Raw genomic sequence first — 11,600 nt, forward strand, 5'->3', positions numbered from 1 at the left:
GAAAGCATGTTGGCGGCGGCACTTGTGCGGATTCTTCAATAACAGCAGCGGTCAAGTCCTACCTGTGTATATCTCTGTTTCTGCTGTCCACTGAAAGGAAAGCATTTGAAACATTATTGCCTAGAGAAGGAGGTGTTCGAGCGTATGATAACGATAGGCGTTTTTACTTCAGGATAAACATAAGTAGCGATGTTTTTTCCAATTCTTGATTGAACAATTAATCGGTTGAAATGATAGCATTGATCAGGATTCCATGTGGTCGATATTTATTTTTATGTTTTTAGTAAATAAAACGAAAATATCCTTTAACAAAGTTTACGAACTTACATTAAAACGTTAAATCTGTAATGGGAATCGGAATTAAATAATATGATTATAGAATAGCAACTTAAATCCTTATTGGAATTAGGATACTGAATTTGGAAGAAATTCAAGGTTGATTTCGAAAATAAATATTTAATAAATTTTTTAAGCTGAATTCTACCACCGAAATTTGAATCGGGAATGTACATTTTAAACCTTGAATTCTCTTTTTCTATAGAGTTGTTTGTGGAGAAATGTCTCACGCACACTTGCTGGACATACTTAAGTAAATTTATGCTATGCCGTAAAATTTGTGGTCATTTTGAGATGTTTTGGATATGCTAAAAGCAGGACATACAAGCGAAATTGGATAAGCGGAAGTTCAAGGGGCTGAACATTTTTTATCGCTTAGAAAACCTTGCTTATGAACAAATTTTCTTGAGCGATAATAGACAAGATTCGTTCGAGTAAATACCTTACAGTTTAATTTGGCACATAAGGGAGATTATTATTATTATTAAGTTTTATTCATCGAACATTTTGTTTTAATGAATTATCTATACTAAGGATCTATACAAAACAATTAGATAACACGAAACAATGAAGACTGGCGTACTCGGTTGATGAATCGGCTAGATGGCTCCCCCAATTGATGTAGATGCTCCGCAATCTGGAACGTACGCATCATTGCACTCACTGGTTCATTATGTCCGTAAGATGTTCGGTGGATTCGATTCGATAGCAAAGAGTGATGACGTAAAGTCCTCGAAGGAGCATTAAAGTTGATCATTCCTAGCAGGTTTGGCGATTGAATTTCTCCATTCAGTATTTTTGCGATGAATGATGCCTGTTGAGTTTTTCGGCGGCGTCCCAATGTTTCTAATCCCAGAAGCTGGCACCGGTCGGAATATGCGGGAAGGTTTTCAGGATTATGCCAGGGTAGATGTCGTAGAGCGAATCTAACAAAACGCTTTTGTACACGCTCGATTCGCAAAATCCAAGATAACTGATAGGGAGCCCAAACAATTGCAGCATGTTCTGTAACTGACCGGACAAGTGCGCAGTAGAGTGACTTCAAGCACAATGGGTCTCTGAACTCTCGTGCTACTTTGGAGATGAAGCCAAGCTGACGATTCGCCATTCTTATAACTGAAGTTCGTTGACTATCGAACGTAAGCTGAGCATCGAGGATAACTCCAAGGTCGTCAACTTCAAATACCCTGTCAAGGCGCTGGTTATCGATGTTATAATCATATAAAATTGGCGTTTTCTTTCTATGGAATGTTATAACGGAGCACTTGGAGACGCTGACTGATAGCTTATTAAGTCTACACCATTCACCAAAGTGATCTAGTAAAGATTGAAGGTGCGCACAATCGACAGTGGATTCAACTGGAACGAATAGTTTCAGATCATCAGCATATACTATTTTGGTTCCAATTTCCAAGCTAAGGATCAAGTCGTTGAAAAACAGAACAAACAGTAAAGATCCCAAATTGCTCCCATGCGGCACGCCAGATCGGTTAGTAAATGGAAATGATATGCTATCACCAAATTTAATCCTAGTACACCGCTCAGTGAGGAATGATTTCAACCAAGAGATCATGTTGTCATGAATACCGAGCTTAGCTAGCTTAGCGAGTAAGATTCCGTGATCAATCGTATCGAATGCCGCTTTGATATAGCATCGACCTGTTTTTTTCTTTCCATTTGGTTCAGACAAAACGAAGTGTACTCTAAAAGATTGGTACTCACCGATCTGCCAGGCATAAACCCATGCTGTTCAGCGGCAATATAGTGTGAGGAAGCGCGTAAGAGGGCTTGACTTACAACAATTTCAAAAAGCTTGGATCCTGCCGATAAACTCGTAATGCCTCGATATTGCTTCACATTTCGTCGTTCGCCATTTTTGAAGACAGGAAACATGAAGGAATTTTTCCAATAATCCGGGAATTTACGTTGTTGAAATGATCGGTTATAGATTTGGGCTAGCGGCAACGAGAGATGAAGGCATAACGAGCACCCGGGCGAACTGGGCTCCCCTCTTTTCTAAGGAAATACGTATATTTTCTCAAATAAATTTTCACGGAGAGCAGTTTTATAGTTCCTATAGTATTAATTTATTAGCAAAAAAGAAATCTCCTAGTCATTTTTACAGAGATATATAAAAAAAAAACAAATAGTTTCTGAAGTGACGAGAATATGATAATTTCTGAGCAACGACCGTTAAATCATTTCCTCAATTTTCATCATCATTAAATTTTGGATTTTTCAATATCATCAGTTTTAAAATGCGTTTTTTCATAAACTTCAGAAACATGTGTAAATGTGTAAATTTTACGAAAATAGTGTGAAACTGATATATAGCTTATAACATGAATATGCGCATTTAGCCCGCCGGTTTCAGAAATCTGCTATTTTGACTTCTTTAACTATAAAATTATTTTCACAAAAACTGTAAGAGCTTTTACATGCTCTTATTACGTATTACAGTTTTCAGACATCTATCTAGTGGAATATGGGTGAAAATTAATAATCTCCTTCGTATGCGCATTTAGCCTGCCTCTCCTGTTTATGATAGATCACGTGATTTCATGTTTTAACCTCCAGTTCTTTTGTAACAATGATGTTTTAAGAGAATTGCATAATTAAGGAGAAATTTGAATGATTGAGGCTTCTCTCATCAACTGAGCGCAAAACGGTGTTCATCATTCAAGTAAACATTAAGATTTACCCCTAATTCCATGTTGATGCACAGTTCTTTTGCATTTTCGTTTGTTACAATGATTTTTTGAAAATATCGTATTAATTAGAAAAAAAAAGAACAATTCAGGATTTCTTTGCCAACTAAACGCTTAGCAGTGTACTAGGTTCTAATCAAGAATTAGTTTGATGCATGATTCAAACAGTTGTGTGCGTTTTCTAACGCATTCTCAATTGGTACAAAGTTTCTTCTAAGTATATGCCATAATTCTAGGGAAAATTGAAACAATTGAGATTGCACTCATTAACTGAGTTCTAAACGATGCTTATCATTAGATTGAACAGTAAGTGTAATACCTGATTATTTTTTTTTTACTTTTGCTGATGCTTTCTCATTTGAATATTTAAAATTATATTGCATGAATTTGTAAATTTAGGGGAAATTAAAGGAAATGAAACCTTTCTCGTAAACTGAATGCTAAGCGGCGTTAATTATTTTATAGTTGATTATAGCAATTAAGGCTATGATCATTTAGAATCCGGGCAGTTACAAACGTGTGTATTTTAAAATCTATTCATTTGATCTAAAAACTTTCTATGGAGGAAATGAAGGTGTTATTATGGCATTTAATGTAAAAATATTGAAAAAAATATTAATCAAGAAATTCAAGAAATACTCTAACTTTTTCATAAAATCTCTTTTTTTATCTTTGCACACTTTTTTCAGTCATGTATTGATTTATTTTTTTACCACAGAAGCAAAACCTTTGCAATATCATGATATTTTACACAAACTCACATGGAAAAAGCAATTGGAATCTGGTTGGAACCTTTTCATGAGTAGGCATCTCGAAGAATTTGATCTCTTAAATCCGGTTTTAACATTTTTTTTTGTCCATCAGAACACATCTGTCATATTGCATAAAAATTGGATGCACAGATTGCGATCTTTGGAACTGATCATTATTAGTTATTTACTTGGTGTCTTAATACTAGTCAGGCAACACTTTTTGCCTGCCGGAAATGGATTTTTTGCATTATTTGAGGGGTCTGCATTCAGTTATCCCCAATAGCCAATAGACTTTTAACCATATTTATGATCAAGGGTTGCACTTCGATGGTTGGTTTGAACTTTGTGTGGATCCTAAAGTGGCTCCTTATATGTACTTCTTAACCATTTGGTCCGAAAAAAAAATTAGAAAAAATCAACAGCTCATGAGCTTTCAAGGCAACAAGGAAGAATTTTCGAGGCACAAAATGCGTAAAAGGAGCAAATTTGTGCAAAATTATTTTTACCATGTCTTTTTGCATCGTAAATATCTTAAACACACGTTATCTTAAAAATCTATCAAAAATAGGCAAGATAGTCTTTTTCATAACCAACACAACGCTACTAAAGTTTTGCATATATGTACGAGCTCTAGTAACGTAGCTATCACCGAAATAAAGTGCCCGGATACTAAATGATCATAGCCTTACTTTAAAATCTTATTCAATCATTTTTGTGCATTTTCTGATGCTTTCTCATTTGTTGTTACGATTCTTTGGTATATATCGCCTGATTTTAGGGGAATGAATTTTAAAAAGCTCAAGAAGTTGGGGATATTCAGCCGTTTCTATTCATTCTAGTGAAAAAAAGGTAACAAGATTGGCTTGAGAATGAATAAATCTACCAAAAATGATCGATCATGATAAAAAAATGTTGGAATCCACTTTGTTTGACTGCATTTCTATGGAAAATTTCTGGAGTTTAGGGAAAAAGAGGCAACATTTGTAGTAAAAACAAGAATTGGAGTAGTTTTTCGATTTTATCACGGTCATGGTTTATCAATTCACCGTGAATATGGCGAAACCACGAATTTGGCGAAACTAAAAATTAAAGTGGAAAAAAGTATTTTTATTGCCTTTAATCAACAACTAACAACATAACGTTTTCAGTAGTGGAAACATTTTGTATCAATAAATTTTAATCATAAAATGTAATTATCAGAGATTACTAAACACAAAGAATCGATTTCAGTTCAAATTATTCTTCTCAATAGTAATTTTAAGATTTTTTTTCTTGAAATAAAACCATGTAGAATTTAAATTTGATAGTGATTAAAGTGAATTATTTAGTTTTTATGGAAATTTAAGAGTTGTTATCTCTTATATAAATTTTGAAAAAGAGTTAAAAAATGCTTCAAATATTTTCTTCTGCAAACTTAAAAATTTCAATATTTTATTCTTCACACCTTTGATTAACTAAAAAGTTTACCTTTTCGAAAATTATTTTGAAATTTGCTTAACTTAGACTTTTAGAGTGTGTTTCTCGAAATTTGCTTTATGGGCAGATAATCCTTTGTTTTTCATTATAAAAAAAAAACAAAAATCATAGCTCTTTTTGCATATTTTAAGACAAAACTAGCAGAATTCCATTTTGATCTTCCAAAATTGTCCATTCAGACGATACTAAAGGATGTCCAATCAGGATTTCGCCCGCCACCCTTTCAAATAAACAAAATAAACAAAGATATCAGAGACACTTATCTTTCATAAACGCTTAAATTCACCCACATCTTTGTAGGGTAAATGATCTTGAGCGGAACTAGTCGATATCTGATCTTGAGCGGAACCATTTATGTTTCCTAAGATATAGGCAATGATTGTTTATGAATCTTATCAAAATGTTGAAAAAACACTTTTTCAAAATCTTTTCAAACAAGCATTAACATTTCTGCTAAAGTTTATTAACTGAAATAATGTTATTAAAAGATTTAAAAACATACGCATTTCTGCTGCAATTTTCATCAATCTACGCTGACTTTGAACGTCAATTTATGTAACCCTTGACCGTTATAAACTGATTCTTAATGACTAAAATGGTAGAAAAATTCTTAAAGAAGCATTATTCGGGTTTTAGTAACAAGTTTTCCATCAAAATATCAATAAATCGCGTAGTTTTTAAAAGTAAAATATGATCTTGAGCGGAACCATCTTTGATCTTGAGCGGAACTACTAGCTTCCGAAATAAACCGCTCGGTGCGCTGTCTTATGCCTAATGTCTCACACGTGATTTTTACCCCTGAATATATGCAGCAACTTTGTATCTCCCTTATTATATCAGCTTTAGGGAATGAAAAGATGTAAAATTAAATTCGAATAGAACAAAAATTAATTAATTGGTGTCATAGCGTACCAAGCTAGGCACACAAAAAGTTTAAATGTGTTTTTGATTCTTTCTTTCAGAGGGTCGGCGGGGAGGAGGAGGAAGGCTTTCATACATGCTTTTGGCATAATTCGAGAACTAATGATGCCAATAAAGTTAAGTCATTATTTCAGAATAAGAATCAATTTTCATTGCCATTACGATTCGTACTTTAGGAAGTAGCTTTATTTAAAGAGGTTGTTTTATATGTTCAAATTCTAATTGAAAACGATATACTACCTAATAAACAAAAATTTAAATTGTTTTTAACACACATTCCTTCAGTTTTACTAAGTGTAGCAAAGAAAAAGGGGTAAGCTATTTTATAATACTCCACGATTCAATTGGTGGCCCGGTATTGAAACTCTATCCAATTCCCTTGTGTTTGATTTTACACTTGAGCTCGAACTAGAAGTCGGTTTGAGAAATGATTGTTTTATCAATTGAGCTAAATAATTAATGTTTCCTTAAATTTAAATAAATTTAATCTTGATTCATAAGAAACTGGAATTTATAATAAACTTTATTCTATGAATGAGTTGCTTAGAGCAAGATTGCTGAAATCACAGAAAAATCTGTTTTTCAAGAATTTTGAGGAAACTTTCATCACAGATTTCACAGAAGTTTTGAACTTTGATCGGATTTTCATAATTATAATTTTTTTTGGTCAATACTAAATTTAGGTTTCTTACTTTGAATTAGAAAAGTATGAAAAGATTCTCAACGTAAATTGATTTTCCCAACTAACATTTAAAAATAATCCATTTTATCATGAATTTCCAATGAAATTAAAGGATTTAAGGGAATGAGAAATGACAAAATATCAGATTTTTTTCTCAAAAACATTGATTTAGAGTAATGTACAGTTTTTTTTCTGCAAAATCTGTAATTTAAGGCATCTTCTTATGTATTTCTGACTCTGTCGTTACCTTCAAAAATCGTTCGGGTCAATATGACCCGAAGCGCAGATTCAAAGCGTCTTAATCATAATTACAATACACTGAGGAACTGACATTTTTGAGAGACCAAATATGTTCTATGAAAATGTTAATCAATCTAACGAGAAAAAACTAAAATTTAAGTTTGAAATATCAATTCATTAAGAAATGAGATACAGCGATGCAAAGACAAAATTGGATGTCTTTGTTATGAGTTAAATTTTTTTTCTACCGGAAAATCCAGAATAGCGGTCAAAAAATTCATTGGACCTCCACATATTAATACATCGTCGGATAGATGTATTCTTAACAATTTCAGAAATTAAAAAAGCACCCAAATACTGCAACGTTGTCAGAAATTATAAGCAATTTACAAATACAATTATTTTTTGGGACTTTTTTCATTCGGAGCCAACTACAGACAACCTAGTAGAACAAATTCACTTCCTTTTAAAATATTTAGAAACTAGAAAAAATAACCTACACAATAAATCTAATATCATAAAAATCGGTCAACATTTGCGGCCACGGGAATAACAACAAGTTACAAGTCAAATTTCCCCGAAACGCAGATTTTGCAAACAGCTTTGGAAGGTTAAGCAAGCAATACATTTGAACGGATAATTTGAGAACAACTTTGGAACGCTAAGTTTTTTTTTTACGTAAAAACATAAATTTTTTAACTTTAAAACCTTCAAAGATGAAATTTGATTGAGTTTTCACAGTTACACAAGTTGAAGAAATAAGAGCTATAAAGGATGTTGACAGAAGAAAATGGTTCCGCTCAAGATCATATTTTAGTTCCGCTCAAGATCAGCGTGGTTCCGCTCAAGATCAGAATTCTTACTTCAGAAAAACAGCTTTAGAGATATTAGGATTTACTCTAAAAAAATTCTAAAAATCATCATTAGAAAGCAGAAACCAAGATCTATCCGCTGAACTGAAAATTTTTTTGTTCGGATATAACCCACAGCCATACCGCTTGATCAACTGTTTCGAGTTGCGTCGAATTGAGCCATTTAGTTCCGCTCAAGATCATTTACCCTATGATCCGCATGTCCAAAAAAGTTTACTTTTTTAGAGCGGCTAACCAAGCACAAATAACAACACTAGCATTAGCGTAGCGTTAAAATACGTTAATTTTTTTTTTGTTTCGATTATAGTCGTTTTACCATCTTTATGGCATTCGCGACTTTATCAACGTTACAGTTGGCGGATCGTTATTGAAAAACTTATCCGGTACAACTGTGTTCGATATTTACTTTTGGGCTCGAACTCGCGGACATCGGCTCAGGAGACAACAGACTTGCCAACTGAGCTATATCACAAGCCCAACAAAATACGTTAAATATGTCGATTATTACATGTGTTTTCAAAATCCAAATTATGATTTTAAACACCATACAGCTAAAGTAAGTAGATCAATGGCATTTTCATATTATTGACTACCTATGTATATACCATAACATAAACCATAAAAAATATCATGAACAAAGACGCTCTACGCTTTTGAACGAAAATAATGTCCTGGAAATGGTTTTGAATGATTACTAAAAAAGCGTGATAAAATCGAGCGCGAATTTAGCGAGTATTGATCAAATCGAACAGTGATAAAATCGAAAACCTACTGTACACCAATCGATTCAGCCGACATTTTTACATAAATAAATATGGTTTAAATATAGGTACCTATGTCTTTTTTGTTGCAAGGTAGATTGCTACAAACGGAATGAAACCTTTACATCTCCAAAGGAGAATTGGGCAAAATGAGGCGTTTAAAGTAATTTTATCAGAAAGCGGTGTATACCATTCGATTCCTCGTGTTTTTTTATTGCATAAGAAATTATCGTCTTCCAGAATTTAGTACAGTTCACGCGATCGTCACAAGAATAGGTAATCAGACTCGACTTGTCGGAGAGGTAATCAGAAGACTTGAGCTCGATTCCTGGTAGAGGCGATTTTTTATTCATATTTTCCGTATACCTAGCCATGCGGGCGATTCCTTCAGTCTGCTCTAGGAAGGCAGATTTCGAAGTATGACCCGAAGAGCCATGTATTTTGTTAGATCTAAGTTCTCCCGGGGGTTGTGGAGCTCGTGTTGCTGTTGACTCGCTTGCTAAAAACATTTGAACATCCGGTTCAATTCCGATTTCTTTTAGTAAATTCGGATAACGTTGCTACATTTTTTGTTTTTGAAAAACCTCATAAAAAGCATACAACGTGATTGTTGAGGTTTTAATCTATTAATAGGCATATAAAAAGTGGGCGGTATTGATGATTTTTTTTGAGAAATCACGATGACATAATGAGAAATGTGCGCATCATAACAGCCGGACACGAAAACTACGAATTTATTTCTGTTTTCATTCTTGTACTACGAATAACAGTAATATTTGAGATACTAGGAGTATTCAGTAAAAATGATGATCATGATATCAAAATAAAATTTAAATTCGAATTTGGAAAATCGGTTCAGTAACAAATGAGATACAGCGCTGCAAAGCAAAAATTGAACCTCTTTTAAAAAGTTAGAATATTATTTCCGGTAGTTCCAGGATAGCGCCCAAACGTCCCATGTGACCCTCAAATTTTTATATATGTTTGAAAAGTTTTATTTTTTAAAACTTGCACTAAATCAATCAGAAGATGATATCTTTTTTGATTTTTTTTTTTTCGTTCAGGGCAAAATTCAGACGGTCGGATAAGTATCGTCAATTTAACTTTAATACATTCGGAAACTAGAATTAATAACCTGATCAATACATTTAAAATAACGAAAATCGATTTATATATGTCATCCGGGGAACGCACGCAAACTCTGGGGTCAGATTGACCCGAACGGCAAATGTGTAAGTTTTTTTTCAGCATTTAAGTTGTGGCACTTCCGGTGGTCACCGAAATTTTCTTTTTTTGTAGGGTATGTATCTCGTGGTTTTAGTAATATGTTCCATTTTTTCCGATTTTTTTCAAAAGAGTTATAAAGTTTGCTTCCGGTAATATTGACTCGAACGGCTTGAAAAGGTTAATGTATTTCGCGTAATACGAGGTTTCACTTATCCGAAGGGGTTCTTCTCCGACTACCTCGGATAAGCGAGGTTCTACACCAAAAATAATAAAAAGGTAAAATTTACCGACAAAAAAAGGAATGCTCGTGAAATCCAAAAAAGTTAACTCACAACGAGGTAAAGTTTACCTGAATAGAACTTACAAAAAAGAAGGGATTCACCTAGAAAAAAGATAAATCCAAAAAAGGTACTTCTCGAGTTAAAACTACCTTTTACCGAGGTGAGATTGACCTGGATTGAGCTAAACAAATCTGTATAATTCAGTTAGAAAAAAGGTAACTATTTTCTGAAACGGTTTATTGAGGTTGAGCTGTTATTTCATTGCGGTACAAGTTTTGCATTCGTATGCAAAATGTGAAAATCGGAACAGTACAGTAAATGTAGATTAAATTTAATTTAGGGGTGCTAGTTCTCATAAATTTACTAGATTGGCCCAGTGAGCTTCGAAGTCCTCCAGCTGGCCAGATGAATCAAACGGAGAAGAGAGTGAATGTGCTAACCAATTTAGAAGGATTCGGCGGCCATGGTTGCGTGGGAGGACACGTAGAAGGCAGCGTTGATGTCCGAGAGGAAGAAAAAGTGTATTCATCCGACAAAACGGAACATCAAGGAAAAAAAAAACAAGTTGACCGACCGGATCGTCGAAAAGAAGAACTTTATTTAAAACATAGATCCCAAAACAACAAAAAAAAACTTAAATAAAAATCAAATTTTGAATGAATGTGTGTCTTTGTTTCCTTTTTATTATTCGATGACAAGCCCAAACAGAACCTTTTTTGTCAGTGAACGAGAAACCGATAGAATGTACCTTTTTGTTCAGTGAATCCCAAAATGGTAAAATTTACCTTTTTTGCTAGGTGAATAAAAACAAGGTAAAATTCACCTCTGCTAGGTGTATAAAATAAAAGTAAAATTTAGGGGTGGAAAAAACACCTCTGCCTTTCGGTAAATTTTACTTTTTTTTTATTTTCCGTGTACTGCATTATCAATAAATTTATTAGATTGGCTTAATTCTGTTAGTTTTAAGTAGCAAAAATGCATTGTTGTTCGAACGGGGGTTCGACTATATTAGGTTTTTTAAATTTATTCGTCAAAAATGGAGGATTGTATCACTATTTTAAATCACCACCTCTAAACATGTTTTTTTAGTTGGCCCCATGAAAAATGCAATTTTGGGACACCCCAGTGCGTGGTCTTTTTCCTTGTTTTAAATTTCAACGTAAGTGATGTAACAATTAGTTCTTCTTAAAATCCTGTGTGCGTAACTATCACGGTTTCAAATTATAACAACTGAAATAAGACTGTTAACGAAAGGAAATGGACACTTTTAAAGGCTATGTTTGAAAGAATATAAAATAAGTTCGGATTTTTTTTTCCTTCAAGGGATTCAACGAAATCTGGCCA

This window comes from Uranotaenia lowii, chromosome 1 (genome assembly GCF_029784155.1).
Source record: "Uranotaenia lowii strain MFRU-FL chromosome 1, ASM2978415v1, whole genome shotgun sequence".
Taxonomy (NCBI): Eukaryota; Metazoa; Arthropoda; class Insecta; order Diptera; family Culicidae; genus Uranotaenia; species Uranotaenia lowii.